This window comes from Podarcis vaucheri (assembly GCF_965113315.1).
Source record: "Podarcis vaucheri genome assembly, chromosome: 11".
Taxonomy (NCBI): domain Eukaryota; kingdom Metazoa; phylum Chordata; class Lepidosauria; order Squamata; family Lacertidae; genus Podarcis; species Podarcis vaucheri.
This window is the reverse complement of record NC_138749.1, coordinates 29,975,089-29,996,418: the sequence shown is the minus strand read 5'-3', so window position 1 is coordinate 29,996,418 and position 21,330 is coordinate 29,975,089. Positions and strand designations below refer to the sequence as shown.

The window sequence follows — 21,330 nt, the reverse complement described above, 5'->3', positions numbered from 1 at the left end:
AAATTGTGTGCTAGGCTTTCCTTTTAAGATGAAAGATGCATTTTTCTGAAAACAAAATCCTACTTTAGGACTAAAGTTGGAATATGGAGGCAGGATTTCAAATGGTATTTCATAAAAACTGCATCACAAATAATTCATTAAAATGAAGTTTTGCCCATTTCTGCATATAACTTTAAATTTTATGTACAATCTAGCTTTTTTAAATGTCAAACTATCAAATGCATAGAATCTTGTGGTAGTTAACGTTTTGACAGCCTATTTGAAATTAGTGTAAACTCTTAAAGAATACATTCAGTTTGTTCTTCACCAAAGAATAGCTGCAAATGTATAGGTGATGCTATATGTAAGAGAACTACATTATATGAAAAGGTGGGGGGGTCATCAGAGGTGTTTTTTTGTCAGTCTACAGGAATGCTTTCATATGCAGCATAAGCTAGAACACTGAATATTAAGGAGGTATATTGTGTACTCTGTGATAAAACATCATCATCTTGAGATCCTAATAAGCATCTCCAGCAGGTCTAAGATTGTGATCATACAATTCCAGCCTTAGGTTTGCATTCATAGGGCCTAGAAACACGTTCTTTAGAAACAGAAAGCAATAGCATATTGGATTTTTATGACTTATAAATGGCTTTTTGGGAAGGGGGAATGAAATTATCGAAAAGCAATGCCATATGGATTTGCAAGGTCCTTTCTGATTTCTGAAGTGGAGACCACAGAATTTTTTTTTAAAAAAAAGGTATTAAAACTGTTTGTATCAATTTTTAAAATTTTGTTTAATTTTTTTCTTCCCTACCTTTTTACATTGGGTATCCAAGATGGCTGGGTGAAAGTATAAAATGCAATAAACCAGACTAAAATATCAAATAAAATTAAGTAGCAGCAAGGAAATGGTAATCAAAGGGCATTTTGATTTTCCACCCCCAAAGGTGACAGACACATTGTTTTAATCTTGCATTGACAGTAAAGTCAATAATTTGCTCTGAGGAAGCAGTTTCAAAGCCTGGGTGCCACCACTGACAAAGTCATGTCACTGATCATCAGTTGCCATTCACCCAACCTGGGAAGGTAGGGAAACTGCAGCAAGTGGTTAGATGGGAGAAAGCAGCCATAAGATTATTGCATTATTTCTTGCTAGTACAAAAGAACAACAACAACAACAAAAATAACAGATGAAGTGTAAGAACTTCTTGAATCTATTGTGTTGCTTTTTAAGGCCTATTGTAATATAGGAAAACAGTTAATTAAAGGACTTGAAAACTGCTAATCTTGAATCTGAGGGTGTGGTTTTTTTGCAGGGAGGAGTCATTTCTATCGACAAAACTCCCTCTTTCATCATTTTTTTACTGAGATACTGTTCATTTATGTAATAGGTACAACAAAAGAGAACCAATAAAATATTTTGATCTTAACATTAAAAAAAAAAAAGCTTGCAATTGGTTTGGCAACATTTCCTGCAAACCATATGAAAAAGCTATGGTGGTCCTGTGCTCATAATTCAATGTACTGGTGTAGGAAATTATTTCAGGAAGAAAATGAAACGCTTTAATTTCTTCAGTAGAAACAATAATAACTATTGATTAATCTAGATACTCAAACTGCTTACAAAGTTAGGTCAGGAAATCAGCTATAATTCGAGGAATATGACTGACCTGTTGGCTGTAAAAGCCACTTTGTTATGGTTCATGGAAACCTTGCAAATAGGTCCATCAAAGTTACTACCTTGCAGAACTTATCATCTCACTTGTTTGAACTTACACTATAAATTACTAATATAGGTTAGCAGCAATGCTGTGGAACTTCCACTCCGACACTGGTGTTGCTGCCACTTTTACTGGATGGACGAGGGGTGAGGCAGGGGGCCAACAGTGAGATTGGGGTCTGTATGCAAGTACCCAAGTGGCTCTGCCAGTAATTCAATGCAGTCTCAACTTCTCTCCTCCCTGACTCCCCCCACGCTGTCCAAATAAGCTGCAGTGACCCCAGTGTCAGGAGGGCAGCTGTGCAGCTGGAAGCTACTAGGTGTTCCCATTTTGGAAAGTGTATTGTGTGTTCACAACCAAAATAGTATTCTTTCCTCTATGGCTTAATAATAAATATTATGGCTTAATAAATACATTGGTGTAAATGTACTAAAAAGTGACACAGGACTCTTTTGTTGTTTTTGCTGCAACAGATTAACATGGCTACCCCTCTGGAAAGTGCTCCTAAATAACAATTCACTGTGTTCTCAATTAGCATAAGATGATGTTAATTGTTTAATACCATTAAAATCCATGCTTTGCGGCTCTGCTTCACTGCTCCCTGGCTCCTAGTCTCATTGTCCTGAAAGGCTACAACCAGAGAGAAAGAGACCACAACCCTGAGTTCAGATAACATGACAAGCCAAGACTTGTAGTTTGTTGCTTCCAGTATAGTTAGGCCGGAAAGGAGTGAATTGGGGACTTTCTCGTGAAACCATAGTTGAACATTAACTATGGTTTGATATGAAGTGTGAACCTGACCAACATTCATTTCAGGTTTCTGTTTTGTTTTTGTTTTTAAAAACACCATCTGCTTCTTTTCTTGTTAGCTGATTTTTACATGTTACTTCCTTTTTCGTTGGAACTTTGAGCCTGCTGCCATAGACAGTTTTAAAACGTTTTTCAAGCCCAAGCAATCAGCTTTGCTGATGAGTAGTTTAAAGCTGCAACCATAAACATATATTGCAAAAGCAAATGCTACAGAAAAATCAATGGGATTTATTTCCAAGTCAGTATTTTTAAGATCAAAGTGTGGACTCAGCTAAACTGGTAAAAAGAGAGAAGTGATTCATATGTGTTGTATATGCAATATAACATTGTGCCACCAGATGGTGATGTGGAGTCTCATTTTTCTCTACCTGTTTTACAACACTTTAAACTGAAACACTTCTTTGATGTGTCTAGATCCAGCCTGTAATAATATATGATTAATATATTCATAAGGGACGCGGGTGGCACTGTGGTCTAAACTACTGAGCCTAGGGCTTGCCGATCGGAAGGTCGGCGGTTCGAACCCCGTGACGGGGTGAGCTCCCCATTGCTTGGTCCCAGCTCCTGCCAACCTAGCAGTTCAAAAGCACGTCAAAGTGCAAGTTGATCGATAAGTACGGCTCCGGCAGGAAAGTACGTAAACGGCGTTTCTGTGCGCTGCTCTGGTTTCGCCAGAAGCGGCTTAGTCATGCTGGCCATATGTCCCGGAAAAACTGTCTGCAGACAAACGCTGGCTCCCTCGGCCAGTAAAGCAAGATGAGCGCCGCAACCCCAGAGTCATCTGCGACTGGACTTATCAGTCAGGGGTCCTTTACCTTTACTTTTAAAAAAATATATTCATACATCTTAAAATATATATATATATTAATACATCATTAGGTTACTAGGAACATCAAGGGATGTTTTTAACCCAATTTTATGACATTAGGCCTACCTAGAGAATATTAGTTGTGCCTCAGGCTGCAATGTTACCATGTTTACACAAGAGTAAGTCCCCTTGAACTCATTGGTATTAATGGTTAGGACTTCCAAAGAAGATTGTTCAGAATTAGAGTTTTGTCTAAAATGATTAATGCTACTTATTTTCTCTTTCTGCAGTAAATTTAGTTTGTCCAGTCTGGCTCATTCACTACCTAATAAAATGAAGCATATATTCATATACAATGCATTGTTACATAGTGGAAAGGGTGGTTATCACAGCACTCCCTGGAAGTCACTTGTGCCACAGGCATCAGCTCGCAGCTGTGCCCATAATATAAATATGACCAGAATTATAATACTTTGAAGAGCCTGAAGAAATGTTTTCATGCTCAGAGTTTAGATACATTATTGAGTATTACGGTGCTGTAGCTTTACTGTAATACATTTTTCAGTAATTTGAAAGCCATATCCTATTTTATTAAAATAACCTGTGACATATTATTTTGCTTCATAGTCCCTGCATTTGTTTTAAGTAGAAATATGAGAAACCTCAATTTCTAACTCATTCTGGAATTATTTTATTTATTGAACCCCTATTCTAAATTGTTAAAATTTCAAAAAGATAGATGCCTTTCATCTCTACATTTACTTTTATGTAAGTGCCTACTCTAAAAGAAATCTAATGGGATTTAAGGAATAACAAAGATGTAATTCAAATGCAAATATTACTTTGCAATGGGCATGTTGGTAAGTGCAGGCTTCTTTTAATAGAGGTAGTATTTCTTAAAAGCATGGTTATTGAAACAATATTTTCCTGTGTAATTGCAGGCAGAACATGAGACAAAAGCACAAACTAGATTTAATAACTAAGTGCACTGTGTAATATTTTCAAATTTTAGCTTTGCTGGTCCTAGTCAAAACAACTCAACAAGACTAAGTAATGCTATCAGAAGATGGCACAGGCAGAGTCTTAGTAGATTCAGTTTCCAGAAGAACTTGTCCATTTGTTCATTCTTAGGAATAGAAAAAAATCTGTTTCTGTTAAGTAGTTGGTGGTCAGGAGAATATGAAAATGGTGTTGGAGTGTGACATGTCTTTTCTCTGTTATTGACTATAAGCTCAGTCTCATGGCTCTAAATGTAGTAGTTCCCACGCCAAATTGTGCCAGTTATAGATATGTTAATAGCTTCACTTAGCTTTATATTCTGAACTTTTTCCAGATCAGGCTACTTTGGAATGAGATTCTTCTCTGTAGCTGGAATGAGTGTTCTGATTTCCCATTAGCAAATCTGCTGGGCTACATTCAATGTGTATTTCTAATTACTTCTTAAATTCTGGATCTGATAACATAATTTTGAAACTCCTCTAACTTGTATGCATTAGTGCAGTTTCTTGACAAGGTGTCTGCTATTAAGTTTCCGTCCCATGAAACAAATTTTCCTATCATGTTGAATCTCCTCAGTCTTATTAGAAGACATTGGTATAGTAATGTACTTGATTCATTTCCCCCCTTTTACCAAGCATTTATGGGTCTATGAGGAGTCTTTTAAAAAAAAGGTTGACCACATAACTATCTGAAAAAGGTTTGGAAAATATCTTTTTTTAAAAAACCAGTGTGATTTTGTTTCATTGCTTCATTAAGAGTTATTGGACAGAATGTGGCTGGCATCCATTCTGAAACATGTTGTGGGAGCATTTGTAGTAGCTGTAGTAGCACTTCAACTAGTGCAACTAGCTGCTTGCATCTCCATGAACCATTGTAGGTTTGTTGACATCACAAATATGCAAAATCGGGACATTGGAGATCATGTTCTTTATCTTTATAATGGAAGCTTCCTGATTCCTCCCTGGACCTTAGTAACAGGTTTAGTGGTTATGAGATGTCTTGTGAATACTTACATAAATAGTTCAGTATTCTCCAAGAGCATCTTAGCTATATAATGTTTCTGGGATTCTATCTAATGGCACTTACCTTTTCAAAGCATGGCTTTGCCCCATGAATTCCATTTCACTTTGATAACATACACTTTGTTTAGTTTGAGTCCGGATTAAAAGATCCAATTCAAGGCAATGACCAGTGTTTTGTCATGGGCTTCCATTCATGTGTCATGTATTAGGACACCATCAACTAATACAATTACTCCTTTCATGTTTGAGGAGTTCTTTTTATTTCAGAGGAGCACTTGCGATTCCAAATGGGAAGTGTTAAAAACTGAATCTCCCAAAAGGGGTGATCAGTATAGTCAGTTTAATTCTCTGGTTGGTCAAAGGTATTTGCCAGGCTTTCAAGAAATGTAAGGTGACAGACAAAAAGCCTTCTTTCAAGCTTCTCCTTCCATTTGTCAGCAATACGGGTCTGTAAAAGATAGCTTATTTTCACTGTTGCCTTGAGATTGAAGTACTGTATATCTTCCTTCTGGCTCATCCCCCAGTGCAACTGGTACTGAAGTTTGTCTGATATAAGGATGCACAAAGAAGTTGGATTTCTATAAACAAAAATTTCATGTGTGGGATAGTTAATAGGCAAAGTAATATGGCAGCAATGACAACAAATGAGAAATTGTATCAAGAGCTTAGTGAATAGTAGACATTTGTGTGTTTTCTGAGCTTGTATAATTAAGGTGTTGATAAGAGTACAATGCACCTTATCTATGGCATGCAGGGGACATTATTGATGAGGAAGTGTTTCTTTGATTTACAGATAATCATGTTGTCTGCAGTTGGATTTTTTTTTTAAGCTGCACTTGAGGTGAGCATGAATTATGACTGCACACCATTTGTGTGTGTGTGTGTGTCCCCAAGGGATTGCTAAGGAGCAGAACTGGTTTTATTCCACAGCAATATCTATAACTTGCCATTGTTCAAATATCTATTTGCCAAAGCAAAGAAATGAAAACTCAAAGGCAGAGCTTTGTGGACTTTTCTATTGTTTTGGGGTGGCTGTTCTCCACTAGACACTGGTCAAAGGCTAGAAGAGGTTTTTGAAGCACAAAGTGACCACCTAATAGTTTCATCTCTAGGTTTTACACAGTTATTGACCATGTGTGTTCAAGCACAAATGTTATATACAAATATGCACACTTTAATATAAAATTCAAAGGACAGGTGTATAACTTCAGTCATCCTTAGAACATCCTTATTTCTTGTAACTTGAAAACATTTATTTACAATTATAAATGGTCAATTTTTAATTATTTTTTTGTATTGTTTAAAATTTGGTAGGGATTCCAGGGACAGATAAAATTGCTTTGGGAGTTGTATCTTGCCTACAGATTATTGGTTGTTCCTAAAATAGAAAAAAGTTTCAAACAGCCAGACAGCCTCATTGTAGCACAATCATGAAATTGTTTCCAAGCAAGTATGTTTAAGATTGCAACTTACGTTTCCCTGGAAATTGCAATAACAATTTATGCATTCAGAATTAGAATACCGTAATTCACCCATGAAATTATATCTGGTACAGACATCCAGACAGATTTCACTTTAGATGTCTCTGAGCACCACAACATTTCTCTTTTGTTTTCATGTGCAGCATAGCAGCATACCCCATTCTGAGGGGACGTTGAATGTTCCATCTAATAAAATTAATGAAAGTAAGAGGGGAAAGTAATTAAATCTGTCTTGGTACTTATCTGTTGGTTTCAGCTTTGATTGCTGAAATGAAAGCTTGGAGACAGCTGTTGGCAGACGTGTCAGCCCCTTTGAGTTTAATAGTAGAGAGCTTTGTACAGGTAATTAATTACTGTACGGTTATAGAATAGTTGCCCAGTAGCCTCATGTCCTTTTGACATGTTTCTTTTTTTGTCTTTTTGTTTTGTTTTTGCATGTATGTATATGCTTGTTTATATAATACACTTCCCCCCACAACCCTGAGAGAATAAGTTTATTGATGTTTGGTCGAAGCTATCTATTTTAATTCCCAATTTTATCAGTCAAACAGCATATGCTGTCAGGTAACTCCTTAATTTTCAAAGTAGAAGAAATAAGAGTTCTGTGGCTGATATCTAGTGAATACAGATTCAGATTAAGCATGGCAGACCTTTTGTGTTAAACCTTGATTAATCCTAGTAATTTACCACATCTCAAGTTTACCATCAAGGATGAATCACTTACCGTAATTTAAATGTCAGAGTTGAACTCCAGCTGCACACCTCTGGAGCCATCACAAACACCTTGTGTATTGACTATACCTTCTGAATTCCTGGATGTTAATTCCTGCTGACATCCAACTACCCATCATGTTCACAGAAAGCTTGAGAGGTAGATACTGCATGGCTCAAGGGGGTTCAGTTACCATTGGTGCTACTTGTGAAGTAAAAAAAAAGCAAAACAGAAAACTGACCCGTGTGATTTAGCAAGGCAGAGGTCAGTAAGAAAAGCAGATTCAGTGCAATGGGAGGAACAGAAATTGTGTTGATGGGTATCTAACAACGAATTAGCAAAAGAGGAAATACTGAGTAATAACCCAGCATTCAACAGAAATAGGACAAAAATTATTTTATTATTGATTTATTAAAGGATTCATATAATCACTTTTCATATAATATGCAAATGGGCATACAACATAATTAACGTAATATAATAAGATTCATTAAAACAAACCCAAATACACAATAAGAAATAAACAAAAAGGCACTGTACAGAGTCAATGGGTCAAGAGAAGGTTTCTTCAGTATGGGAGAATCAGGATTATAGCAAATATAGGGCAGGTACTAGAAGAAGATAAGAGGTTAAAATATGCAAAAGAAAAGTGAGTAGTAGGATTTTTTAATTGTAGGAGGTTGTGGATTTTGTTTTTATTTTGTTTTTAAAGGGAGGACATGTGATCCCTCACTTTCTGGCTGAAGTGGTCCAGTTAATGGAAAAGTACTTCTTCATGTTTGCCCAAAAGAATAAAATACATGTTATTTTTTGTTTCTTGATAACATAGATAAGTTGTTTGACTTACTTGTCTTTAGAAGAACAGTTGATCACAAAAAATGTTTGCTTTCATAACATCTAAATGAGCTAACAGGATGCAAAGTACTGTAGACTAACCCCCCCCCCCAATATCAGGGGGTTGACATGTAAACCACTAAGAACATAATACATTAAAATAACTCTGGGTGAAGGAATCGGTGGCATTTGCTTCCACATGTGAACAAGACTACTAAGCCAAACCAAGGTTACACATGCATAAGCAAGTGTACTGGTGCAGTTAGAAAATTGCAGCTTCTTCGCTTCTCCCCTGTTTGTGCTGCTGTCATGCTATTGGTAGCTAAACCTAGGTTTGACTAAGCATTGCATGAGAACCTGGGCTTGTGATTTGTCTTCCCAAGAAAAAAACATGAGTGATATGTCAAAAACAGATAGGTAGCCGTGTTGGTCTGCCATAGTCAAAATTAGTTGGTCTTTAAGGTGCTACAGGAAGGATTTTTTTTATTATGTCAAAAACAATACAACTTGTGGTTTGTCCATCCCACCCCTGTGCTGGAGAGGCTGCAATTGTATAGCTACAACATTTTACATGTGGTGGACGTGTGTGTAAACATATAAAGCCCTTCTGGCAGAAGGTATTTACAGAAAGAAGGTATATTACCATTCAACATGTGGAATGTACCTCAAGTTTTGGATTGTTAACTATTTTTAAAGAAGGCCAATTTGACCTCTGTTATTAAGAACAAATTACTTTTATTTTAGTAGCAGTACACCTATTACTGGCACAGAATTAGAAAGCATTGGTACATATGTGTATCTCTCATTGGAAACAGAATGTAGGGTCTATTGCTGTATCAAAAAAATTAGCAAAGAGATTGCATCCATTGAATAATATAGATGATGTAGACGATTTTGTTGAAATATGGTGAAATATAAAATTATAAAATATTTTACTGATAACCCTGAAAAATGGCAACCATCAAAATCACATACAGTGGTACCTTGGGTTAAGAACTTAATTCATTCTGGAGGTCTGTTCTTAACCTGAAACTGTTCTTAACCTGAGGTGCCACTTTAGCTAATGGGGCCTCCTGCTGCCGCCGTGCCGTCGGAGCACAATTTCTGTTCTCATCCTGAAGCAACGTTCTTAACCCAAGGTACTATTTCTGGGTTAGCGGAGTCTGTAACCTGAAGTGTCTGTAACCGGAAGCGTATGTAACCTGAGGTACCACTGTATTGGAATTTGGCAAACCTAACTATGTAGATTGATATGCCCTGGATGGGGGAGGGGGTGGGATTTTGTTTTTGTACCTTTTAATATATTTTTTAAAATAATTGTTAATATATTGGAAATCAATTAAACTATATTTATTAAAATAATAATAATAAAAACTAGCAACAGCAACTTGTTGTTTGTTTTGAGCAAGACAATCAATGAGCCCAGCTTTGCACACTCTGGGTAGTATGTCAGGAGTGGAGAGAAGTGAAGCTGCCAGAATTTTCTAAGTCTGCACCAGCATGCTCACTCACACTAAGCCATAGTTTGGCTTAGCATTAAGTGCGAACCCGACTGGTTTGTGTTGCCCCAAGATGATGAGGTGTCTTTGTGCCATAGTTAGCATTTGACCAAAAATGTATAGGAAGTTATAGAAGTGAGAGCCCCTTTTACAGAGTTGCTGACTGAAAATATGATTTCAAGCTCCTACACTGTAAGAGTTGAATTGGAAAGTATTAGTATACAGATGGGTCATTTAATTATAGTTGAACCAAATTTACACACACTGAATAATTTAGAAAGCTGAACTCCCTGGGCTCAGCAATTAAGACTAGCAGAAGAAAGCCAAGAAGATTAAGAAGCCAAATTAGCTTGTTCACAACAGGGAAAAGGCTATCTTGTTTGTACTTGTTACACAGATGCTGAAGGAGAATATCATATATTGTTAGATACTAAAATAAAATGAACTCACTTGAGTACTTTCCCATAAACCCTGCAACTATTATATGCTATTTAACGAGCAAGCTAAATAATCTCATTGGATGAGCTTATGGTGTAAAACATGGGATATGTGTTGCAGCCAGCTTGAGTATGTGGTCTCCACTATTGAATTCTTAGTATGCAACATTAGTATTAATAAAATCAGGTACTCTTCTTTGAACCAAATGCTACGCATCTGAAAAAAGGGCAAATATCTATCAATAAAAGTGTATGAGAAAGATCTAGGGCCTAGGCTGTGTTCATTTACACATAACACTAAGCTGTGGTTTGTTTTTACCACCATTGACATCTGTAGCTAGTGTTACAGGATAGATATCTGTAAGTACAGTAGAGAAATGCTGAATGGTGTACCATTTCAGTTAGAATTGCAGCTGCCTTTTGAACCTTATGCTGTCTAAACCTTCAGAAAGCACTTTAAATAAAATAGGTAAGATATTTGTTTGCCAGGTTTCTGATCTATTCCCTTATCAAGCTATTTTTATTTTCTATTCCACTGGAAAGATTGCTCCTTTTGCTATATATTTGGCATAGCGTGTTCTTATCTGTGAAATCTCCCTATTCTGCCAGAATCATATTCCACAGGGAAGAATCTGCTGTTATTAACAAGGTTTTTGTTGCCACACCATTTCTAATGAATTATGGATATATCATTTGAAAGGTTTCAGTTCTATAGGTAACTTACCATGATGATATGTCCACAGGTAGACTGTGATAACACAGTTACTATCTTTAGATGTCATGATGAACCATGACAGGAACAAACCCAGGCATATTCAGACGAGTGCTTTTCTTCAGCGCAGCCTTGAGAAGTTTGGAAGTGTTCATTTGATTAATCACATGCTGCCATGTTGTCTGAACCTGGCAAACTTGGGTTAAACTTAACTATGGTTTGTTTGAAACAAGCACATTTCAAACCATGAGTTATTAAGTCAGCTTTCATTAAAGTGGCCTTTTGATCTTGTTTATTGAGGACATCCCTCTATTTTGAAAGGATGTCAGAAGGTGTCCTCTATTAGAAGGACAATATTATTAGAATGACCTTCTTCTTCTTCTCCTTCTTCTTCTTCTTCTTCTTCTTCTTCTTCTTCTTCTTCTTCTTCTTCTTCCCTGCCCATCTGGTTCGGTTTCCCTAGCCACTCTGGGCAGTTTCCAGAAAAAATATAAAAACATAATAAAATGCCAAACTTTAAAAACTTCCTGCTACAAGGCTGCCTTCAGGTATCTTATAAAAATTGTGTATTTCTTTATCTCCTTGACATATTATGGGAGGGTGTTCCACAGGGAGTGCGTCACTGCCGAGAAGGCCCTCTGCAATCTGGTCCAAGTCTCATTTAAAGATAAAGGAGAGAGAACAGTGATTTTTCAGCTGCCCATCAAAAGCTCAGAATCGGAGAATGTGCAGGCAAAGAAGCCAGCTGTTTCCAGCTATGATGAGATGTGATGTATTTCTAAGGTGGCTCACCAGGCCTCCCCGTTTGACCTGCAAGCTTGTTGTGGGTGAGCCACGGCCACTGCCCTATGTATATTATGTCAGGTGTGCGGCAGGTGGGGCTTGACTGAAAGGGGTTTTGCAGGTGCAGCAATTTCCAGTTGGTTGGTTGGTTTGGGGGAAACACTGTGCAAAGAACTTTGCCAGCCTTACATTTGGCTCTTTGGAAGCAATACACTGCCTGCCAGGCATTTGTGAAGTGCTGTCAATCACCTGATGTCGTTATGATATCACATGATTGACAAGTGAGATGTCCTGGTCATCCAACAACCCCAAACATTCCGGACATGTTTATTTATATCTCCCACTTGGAGTTTGAAGTGGTGCAGTCTACCGTACCACGTTAAGATTCTGTTGTCTTCTACTGTATGTGTCCTGCCAAGATCTTGGTGAAGAAGACTTTTTCTGGCTTCAGCAGCAGTTGCTCCTAGTGTGGCTACTATTAAAAATCAACCCAAATATTATTGTGAAGGTAGACATAACTCCTAAATAGCAGCTTCTCCTTATCCCAGTCAGGGCACAAGTACAGCCGCAACCCTATTCAAATTACATGGAAATAAGCCCCACTGAAGGGACGCGGGTGGCACTGTGGGTTAAACCACAGAGCCTAGGACTTGCTGATCAGAAGGTCGCGGTTTGAATCCCCGAGACGGGGTGAGCTCCCGTTGCTCAGTCCATGCTCCTGCCAACCTAGCAGTTCGAAAGCATGACAAAGTGCAGGGGAAACCCAGCCAGATGAGCGGAGTATAAATAAATTAGTAGTAGTAGTAGTAGTAGTAGTAGTAGTAGTAGTAGTACACCCAAAAACATGAAATCCACTTCCATGTGTTGTATTCCCCTATGGAGAGACTGTTGTAGCAATCATATAGCTCTTTCCTACTCAGCTGTCATCTTCTCAGAATTGTGTGTACCTGTTTTAATTTGCATTTCTAGATGTAAAGGATTAATGTATCAGGTGGCGTTCAGGTCCCCAGTACTTCAAAGCCTCTCCCCTTATGGTGCAACCTCTGCTTAAATGTAATTATATAGATGGCCAGGTATAGATATATTTAAAACTAGTTGATTTCAGCAAAAACAGTGGGATCACTTTTCTAAAACATTTAGATCTGACACATCTGCTGTATTTCAGCTTCTATTTTATAAAGGTATGTACGTCGTGACTAGTAATGTAATATTTTCCATTTTAGTACTCCAGTTTCAGCCTATGCATACTTTTTGATGTGATTTCTTAACTTGTTTGTTGCTCTTTTCCTAACACACAGCACAACTTATATGTGCATAGACACCAGGAAAGATAGGTTAAGAATTAAAAATAACAGTTGGTATCTGTGAGAAAGTCCTCACTAATAGCATTTCCTCTTTTCTCATATTTACTTTAGCAACTGTTTTAAAATTGCAGTTACAATTCATCTCCATGACTAAGCAAAAAAGAAAGAAAGATGATGCTCATTCTTTGCACACTGAAGGCATGCAGTTACTGTAAGGAAACCCCTGTTACAGTAGGAATGTAGGAAGGGTAGTTGTACAAATGAGCTCAGTTATCTAACAGCAGCAGACATAGCTGGACATGATTCTTGCTGCCTTGTGATAACATGCTGCATAATGCAGATCGGAATGGGGAGGCACAAAAACTCAAAGATTGATCTGCAATTCCTAATAGTCATAGCAAAATGAAAGAAAGAAATCCAATTTCAGCTATAGTAACATGCAGAGCATATATATTTCACGGGTGATATGGATAACATGAATAGACCTCAAAGTGAAGACCTATTAATTACAAAGCTGTTTGGGGAGAATGCTCTCTAGTTTGTTCCTTACTCAAGAATCAATTAGAAATAAATTTTGACACAATCGGAATAAATCACATTATATGCGCAGCCAGCAAAATGTTGGAAGAAGCTTTGTCGCATTGGTTGTTATTTTTTAAAGCTACCCATTACTTGGCTCTATGTTTACCCGTTTGTTATGTAACTTCATTGTTAGTACTGATGCCATTCTTTCCTCCAAGCAAAAGGAAGCTCTTCTGTTCTTTTCAAATGTAGCCTTCCTTTCCATGCTCAGACCCACTGATCCATTCTCTGATGTGCTTGCTTTGCTGTTTCTTTCCTAGTTCACCATTGACGGGCCATGAGCATCATTTGATCCTTCCAGTGAGCATTACGTGTTTGCCAGTCAGTTCCTTCCTTCAAACTTCTAAGTCACTTAACAGACAGACCCCAGACAAATCTGGCAATTGTTTTTTTTTTTAAATGATGAAATAATTTTTTAAAGCTTGTTTTAAAAGTGTAGGGCATGGGTAGGCAAACTAAGGCCCAGGGGCCGGATCCGATCCAATCGCCTTCTAAATCCAGCCCATGGACAGTCCAGGAATCAGTGTGTTTTTACATGAGTAGAATGTGTCCTTTAATTTAAAATGCATCTCTGGGTTATTTGTGGGGCATAGGAACTCGTTCTTTCTTTCTTTTTTCAAAATATAGTCCGGTCCTCCCACAAATTCTGAGGGACAGTGGACTGGCTCCCTGCTTAAAAAATTTGCTGACCCCTGGTGTAGGGGAAAGAATTATGATGAGAAAACATACTGCTATGAGTTTGTGGGCTGTGTGTCTGTGGGTAGGCTGTATGCCTCCTAATTCTTGGATCCATCATGGATTCAATTCCTGGAATAGCCAGGTGAGCTTCCTGGTGAGGTAATGGCCCTCTAAGTATGGGTCATTAAGGTAGCAAAGGAAGTGGCTCTGTGCCAGACAACAAAATGGGCAGGCCTCTCTCCCTCGACTGTCTGCCAGTTACAATGACAAAGAGTTTGGAGTTACAGATAGGTAGCCATGTTGGTCTGCCATAGTCAAAATAAAAAAAATCCTTCCAGTAGCACCTTAAAGACCAACTAAGTTAGTTCTTGGTATGAGCTTTCGTGTGCATGCACACTTCTTCAGATACACTGAAACAGAAGTAGAGTTTGGAGTTTGAGTTGAGGTGTGAGCTAGAAGTTGCTTTATTGCTTTAAAGAAGTTGAAATGAGGAGTTTTTCATCCAAATGAAGGAACATTCGTTAGGGAGCACTACTGTATTCTAACAACTCACATTTCTTGGTGTGAATAGGCAGATGTGTAAACCAGCTGCTCTTTTGCTTCACTACCTCTTCAACATAAATTATGAAATGCGTTTAAAAGTGGGAAGATGAAATGTGGGAAATGTTCAGAAAGAAAATACATATATTGTTAAGTTGTGGGTGAACATATCAGACGACACAGCGATTATTCAAACAGCTCTTGTTTATTCACAGGCCAGAACAGAACTGAACTGAAGGGTTCAGTCAGCCTGCTTATATAGAGCTCCAGTACAACATAACTGTAACAATTTTCTAAAACTATCCAATCACTGAACGTCACTTTCGATCCCTTATATGCATAACTATCTACAGTATCCCCCTGCTGCTGGGTGAGAACTTCAGTACATAACATATATATTTGGAAATACTGCATCCATGTCAGAAATGCTTAGTGTAATTTCTGAAAAGATAGAAACCTTATCCCAGATAAACAGATTCATGGCAGGTAACATAGCAGAGATGCAGAAACAATAATATAACACCAAAGAGATTGAGATTTTTTCTTCTTCTTCATGCCATTGAGGCATTGAACTTGCCCCATTGCTGTTTTCCAGGCTCGCTCTGTTCAGCTTAGAAATGGTTGGGGTCCCTTTACCTTTACCTTAAATTGAATTATTGCACTGTTCAAAGCCAGATGTTACATTTCCATAAAAGCAGATTTGCTGCTGTGTCTGTTTTGCCATGCCAAGACACACCTATTACTGCACCTGCTTGATGGGGAAATTTGGGGTCTGAGGCAAAAATAACTTGTTAAAAGATCCAGGTCCCCATGATGGCTGGCCTTGTCCTTACCTCTTAGTGACAGTATTCCTCACTTGTAAAATATGAGGTGTTTGTGCATCTATGCTAGCCACTTCAAGAGTTTTGTGTTAGAATATCTGATCTATGCAAATGCTGATTGACTTGTTTTGCACCTGGCTCTGATTAGTGGATCTCAGAATTCTAGTAAAAAGTGGATCCCACAAATCCAAAGACTGCCCATTCTTGATTTAAATGATGTTTAAAATGTGATTAGGGGGAATTAGGCTGGTTCACAGGACACAGTGAGCCAAATTTGAAAGCCAAGAGCAAACTTTGGCGCATACACACACACACACACACACACACACACACACACACATATATCCTGCGCATCTGGCTGGGTTTCCCCACTCTGTGCAGCTTACAACATATATAAAAACACAACAAACATTAGAAAACAAAATATCCTATACAAGCAACAAACCAACCAACCAACCAATAAATCAATAGAAACCAATAACAACAATGACAACAACAACAACAATAAACAGTTTACCATTATACCCAAATTAAAGTAACCTCCAGCCCCAACTAAACAATTTAACCAACCCCAACCCGACAAAAATGAAGCAGAGGAACCAAAATTAGAACCTTTTAAAACATTTTAAAGCATTTCAGCCAGTTGCCCCAACCCAAGAGTTATTCCAGCAATGTCCCTCTGGTCTCCCAGGAGCCTTTTAGCTGTTTAGGGTGAGTGTGGGCTCCGCCTCCTAGGCCAGGTGGAAATGGGCCTTGCAGCAGGGAGTGCTCTTCCTTCTAACACTCATAGTTTGTGTGGAGAGAGCTTAGCCATGAGTCTTGGATTGGATAGCCTGCTAAGCCAAACCTTGGCTCAGTGTAGTCTGCTATAGCAGTGAAAAAGACCAGGGAGGAGCAAAGTAGCTGCAAACTCTTCTCTGTAGGCAAACATGTTTCTCCTCTCAGTAAGCCACTGTTTGGCTTACCATTGTGTAATGAAAACAGAGTTAAGTTACTTTTTATCAGAGCGTTTTCAAGAAAGACAAAATGACACAAATCTCATAAGAGTACAACCCTTTATTATTTAACAAGCAATAAGCAATAAGAACTCATTCACTCATTCATTCATTCATTCCTTTCATACCTACCAGATGGTTGGACCCACTAAAAGAGATGGCCAGTCTCTTTTAAGAGTCTATGGACGGCATCCCCCTGTAGGTAGGACAGCACACAAAGTTCACCAGGCCTTCCCAAGGTTCAGGTCCCCGTATGGTTACATTGTCTTGTATTGAAGGGGGTTGATAGCTGTCATCATGCTGGTTCCTCAAATAGATAAGAATAGTTATAGTTGAAAACAGTCTGTTTTCTGTTATGTTGTCGTACTGTCTTTATGAATAGCATGTTTCTTTCAACATGTCTTTTGTAAGAACAGTCATTTATCTCAATCATCTTCTCACTTTGTCCCCTGATTCACCCAGACATGTTGTCATACTGCTCATCCTGTCTTGCACAGTCCAGTAACTGGTTCACTGTTCATCCATCCTGTTTAGCTGGCTCAATATTCAATAGTTTGATAATGGTTCTTTATCTCAGTCCAGCCAGTGTGGTGTAGTGGTTAAGAGTGGTAGACTCATAATCAGGTGAACCAGGTTCGCATCTCCGCTCCTCCACATGCAGCTGCTGGGTGACCTTGGGCTAGTCACACTTCTTTGAAGTCTCTCAGCCCCACTCACCTCACAGAGTGTTTGTTGTGGGGGAGGAAGGGAAAGGAGAATGTTAGCCACTTTGGGCTCGAGTCCTTCGGGTAGTGATAAAGCGGGATATCAAGGTCCAGTCGTGGCCGACTCTGGGGTTGCGGCGCTCATCTCGCTTTATTGGCCAAGGGAGTCTGCATACAGCTTCTGGGTCATGTGGCCAGCGTGACTAAGCCGCTTCTGGTGAACCAGAGCAGCACACGGAAACGCCGTTTACCTTCCCACCTGAGCGGTACCTATTTATCTACTTGCATTTTGATGTGCTTTCGAACTGCTAGGTTGGCAGGAGCAGGGACCGAGCAACGGGAGCTTACCCCGTCACGGGGATTCGAACCGCCGACCTTCTGATCGGAAAGTCCTAGGCTCTGTGGTTTAACCCACAGCACCACCCGCGTCCCTTTCAATGCAATAGTCCTTTAAATTAATTTAAGCAGTTCTTTATCTTTGATTCAATACCTTTATTTATTCATTTATTCTTCAGACCCACTAATCATCCGGTTCTCATTCATACTTCAGACATTCATATCCATTCATACCAGCAGACATACTAAATATAACATCAATTATAAAATGAGATCATCTTTACATCTGGTTCTCAGACTGTTCCTGTGACTTAAAAACATCTTAGTAAATCACATATATTCTGTAAGAGATTCAGCATATACCTGAACATTAATATTGTATTAATATTGTATCATTTGTTACATATAAGTGCCATCCTTATGAGGATTCCTTCCTATCCATCCTTCTTATCAGAATATAAGATAAAGCATCAAAGGGTCTGTTTTGTAACTGAAGGAACACACAATTAACATAGAGTGTGCATACTGTTGCTTGATACCTTGAGGAACTCAAAACCAACTATATTGAAAGTACACCCTTAATACTAACATAACACCTTTATTCATACACAATTTATGAAAAACACCTTTTCATCCTAAGAACTGTATACTAGGGCAGTGCAATATACGGTTTTCAATATCAATATTCAATATTATACTTTTAGTGGAGGCAGTTCACATTTCTGGCCAAGTCATACTAAATTATCAGGTGTGGTACAAGCAGGCAAGACTAACCTATAACTTTGCATCCATGAGTACTGAGGCACTTTGGGCCTAAAGATGACCCTTCCCCTCAGGGAGCCATTAAGTATTCACCACCTGAATTTTGCAAAGATTATCCAAACAAAATGTATTAAGAAATAAGTTCAAGTTCTTGGTAAACCAAAGCTGCAATGTGGAGTTTGGGAGTTATGGGTTAAGCACTGGTTGAAAATGAAGCAGTGTGACAAGTTTTGCAGGCACAAGCAAGACTGAAAGAGCGATCATGTGGAATGCCCTGATAATATCATGAGCACAGATAATTATGAATATGCAATAAAAAGGATGTCTGGAAGGGCCCTGAGTTGAGGTCTGTCCATCTCTACTGCATTGCTCCTTCCTCAAAGAGCCTTAGAAATTAAGGCAGCCTGCACATGACAGCTCATTTTTGAGGCACTGTAGAGTAGATTAAAGGTTGTTGCCACTCACAGACCCAGAAAAACAGGTCCAAAATGGGTGTGGGGTGGAGGACAGGAAGCTGCCTCTGTTGCTTCTCTGTTAAGCACTATTTCCCCCTCCCCAAACATCTTCTGTTCCCAGGACCTGGCTGCCCATAAGGTGGGCTAAGGCAGCTGCCTTTGGCAACAGAAATCCAAGAAGCAGCACCTCCATGGGTGCAGAGAAGCAGCACCAGCAGCAGTGGTGGCTTCTTGTGAGATGTTGCTGAGAACTTGAGAAATTTCACACCGTGCATGAGATTTTGTGAAACTAGCTGGAATCCGTTGCTGCTGCTTTGCAGGCACTGCCATGCAACCCAACTAAAAGAAGCTTCGGTAGGGTAGAAGGCACTTTCCCATTTTGCCTCAGGTGTGGGAAATGAGGGGCACTGTCCCTGCCAGTTCCTGAAAAATTTCAGCCCTCCCTCCCCCCAACAACAGAGAAGAACGGGAAGAAAGAACTGCTTGTAATGAAACGCTGAAGGATCACAAAGTGATTTAGCTTTGTGAGGGAATATGAGGCAAAATTAATAATCAGTATTGTATGTAGGCTTTGGATAGAATCAGTTCTCTTGTTCCCTATCCTGACTTCCAGCATTTTCTTGTCAGGCTAAGTTTTCAGTTACGAATTACACAAAATCACATTACCTTTACATGATATATTGCACAACGCAAACTCTGCTTGCTGAGGTCACCTTCTTTACAGTGTCGTTTTCATGAGATGTTTTGGGAAATGTCAGGCAGATTTTAAATCAAAGATGTTTCACTCATGAGCTGCTCTCAGAACATAATACACTATCACTTAATCATTGGAAAATGTTATTGTGTGGCTGCAATTCCTCCCTTTTCCTGTCTTAGCAGAATTCTAAATCATTGTGATAAGAGTGTTTGGGAGGAAGGTCTAAGTGCCTGTAAAGATGTGTGGCTTTCTTTCTAATTGGATTGCCTTCACTGTGTGTTGGCCTTCAAGTGTCATTAATTTCTTATACAGTTGTACCTCAGAAGTCGAACGGAATCCATTCTGGAAGTCTATTTGACTTCCAAAATGTTCGGAAACCAAGGCGAGGCTTATGATTGGCTGCAGGAACCTCCTGCAGCCAATCAGAAGCTGTGTCAGATGTTCGGGTTCCAAAGAACGTTTGCAAACCGGAACACTCACTTCTGGGTTTGCGGCGTTCAAGAGTCAAAACATTTGACTCACAATACATTTGGGATCCAAGGTACGACTGTAGATGAAACACTTAAGAACACAAGTTGGAATCCTTAGACAGTGTGAAGACTTCACAGAAGGTGTGGGGTAGTTTTTTCAACCTGAGTGCTGCATTCCCTCATGGCTAACTGCTTGGGAGCCATAGGCCAACAGTGTGCATAGCCAAGACAAAATGGAGTGTGAACACTTTCCTGCATCTCTCTCTCTCACACACACACACACGCACACACACACACACACACACACACACACACAGAATCCTGCCACACTCACAAATACTGCATACAAATATGCATAAAATTCGGCTTGAAAAAAGCATTTCAACTTTTTTTCTAGCAGCCAGAATAGGAGTGATCTTCTGGCAGATTGTCCCTGAGGGGTGGAGGGAAGGGTTCACCTGGCCATCCCCAAATGGACTCTTTGGGAAGATTGGCCCATCTCTCTGCAACAGTTATGCTTTAAACCCTCCCCTTCCCAGCTGCATATCTCTTTCTGTTAATTCCCTTTTGCTGTTTGAAACAGGACTTTGATAGGAGCGAATAAATGCTTTTTTGCAAGCCTGATTGTAGCAGGGGAGGCGTAAGCAGGAGAGCCCCAGGGAATGAATCCGACATGCAAGCTTGCAGTTCCCCACTCTTCCTTCACAGAGGAAAAACCAAATCCCCACAGTGTGCCATGTTATTTGAGGTGGATGAACAGTTTTATGCAACAATATTGCTTTAAATGAATGAACAGAAGGGCATTCAGTGAATGCAATCTTCTTGTACCCTAAAATTAAGGATCTGAAAGCTTGAAAAGACACAAAAGGTGCACAATTTTGTATCTACAAGTGCTCTACATGTTTGGATGAACACTTGGTCAAGAGAAGTAGAGTCAGCATGTATGCTTTTGCTATCCCTCTATGTATTCATTGAGCATGTGATTATGTTTACATTCCTAAATACACTTTGGAAAATGGACTACTCCCCCAATACTTGGAAAATAGAAGCCCTGGGAAATAGTAAAGGGGAAACTACATTTTCCAGCACTCCTGGTGGCTACCTTGCAGTCATAGCTACATGCTGGGTAGGTGGAAGGAAAGAAAGATCAGGGAGCTGGGGGGGGGGCGCGTAGAGCTTTTTC

At 39.1% G+C, this 21,330-nt stretch overlaps 1 protein-coding gene across 1 annotated transcript in view; it reads left to right on the top strand.

Annotated features, from left to right (window-relative positions):
• The window catches only part of SV2C (synaptic vesicle glycoprotein 2C), a 94,867-nt gene that overhangs the window by 3,969 nt on the left and 69,568 nt on the right, over window positions 1-21,330 (top strand). The window lies entirely within an intron of this gene.